We start from the raw sequence: 1,371 nt of genomic DNA, 5'->3' as shown, positions 1-1,371 counted from the left end.
GTTAATAGTATTATCAAACCACTACCAAATATTGTATCCATAGGAAAAATGAGATGTTACAACTTGATAGAGAACGCAAAAGAAGAAGAAACCAAAGAAAAACTATTTGTAACGAGATAGGTAAACTATGTGGCATATATTCAACTACTTAATATTAATTGAAGAGGAAACATATTGAACTACTCATGGTTGTTACTCATTGATAGCCTTCTTATGATGCTTAACTATTTGCACATCAAACTTCAATAAAACAATATTTATGTATCGCACGACAACAATCACTATACAAAGACTACATGGTTCTAGATCTACAAAATGTCATTGTATGTAAAGGAAATGTATGTGATTATCATACTAGACATGGATGCATGCATCTTTAATTTTATCCAAAGTCCCATGATCCAGACCTATCCGCTCACAATATGTTTTTATTTATTTATTTGACATATTTTTAAAGGTAGTTCAATATGTTGTAGTTGTACCTCCAATAATCGCAGCAATAAGGGAGAGAATAGCCTGAAATTCAACAAATCATTTCCAAAATAGAAGTTCCAAAATGTGAGCACTCATTCTAGTTTGACAATATACATACATACACATGCACATGCATGCATGCATCTCTCTCTCTATATATATATATATATATATGTATACACACACACACACACACACAATATGTGTGTGTAACATTAATGTATACTAGCTAGATATTGGTCAACTGAAAACAATGGATTTGGGTCGTTAACACAAACACTTACCGCTATGGTACAACATATGAAACCAATTCTTTCGCGTGGATCCGGTCTTGTACATAAAAGAAGTATTGCTCCGGCATACCATGGAACAAATGCGATAAAAAAGCCAAGAATGAATCTAATCATACCCAATAAAAAATTAAAATTGAAACCCTTTATTGCCTCTACGAATATAACATTTTGATCATAAAGAATGGTTTAGAACTAAAAGGTAACCATTATCGCTTACAAACTTAGGCACAATCCTTTTTAATTCACAAATATGAGTTTGAGAATGTGTTTATTTCACACAAACAGCTTTGTACACTTAGTACAATATTACAAGGTTGAAAGACTTAATGATTGGTTTTGTTTCATAATAACCATTGAGAACGTAGTCCCTAGTAGAGTTTATATCTCTAACCATTGTTAATCAGTAAGATTAAATTATGAATTTTATGGCTCTACTAGAAGTTGGTGAATAACATTCAATGTGCTTTTTTATTGCATCAAAAGCACCAAGTACCTAACTCCAACATCTAGAAAATGTATAGTAGTTGATGTTATACCTTCTTGCTATATGATGAATAATGCATCATAAGTGATTGTAAATAACTTATAAGTTACAATGTGCTTA

The 1,371-nt window shown here is 31.3% G+C and overlaps 1 long non-coding RNA gene across 1 annotated transcript; it reads right to left on the bottom strand.

Annotated features, from left to right (window-relative positions):
- Positions 1-203: 203 nt before the first annotated feature.
- Positions 204-1,098, bottom strand: LOC147849874 (uncharacterized). The gene is made up of 3 exons (XR_015531742.1): positions 985-1,098; positions 759-873; positions 204-516 (listed from the first exon to the last, which is right to left on the bottom strand). It is a non-coding gene; the product is annotated as an uncharacterized LOC147849874 (long non-coding RNA).
- Positions 1,099-1,371: the final 273 nt, after the last annotated feature.

This window comes from Azolla caroliniana, unplaced genomic scaffold (genome assembly GCF_043228905.1).
Source record: "Azolla caroliniana isolate FFs.n. ecotype wild unplaced genomic scaffold, voAzoCaro1.0.p SCAF_22, whole genome shotgun sequence".
Taxonomy (NCBI): domain Eukaryota; kingdom Viridiplantae; phylum Streptophyta; class Polypodiopsida; order Salviniales; family Salviniaceae; genus Azolla; species Azolla caroliniana.
Note: the sequence above shows the minus strand (reverse complement) of the source record. Positions and strands in the feature narration are given on the sequence as shown.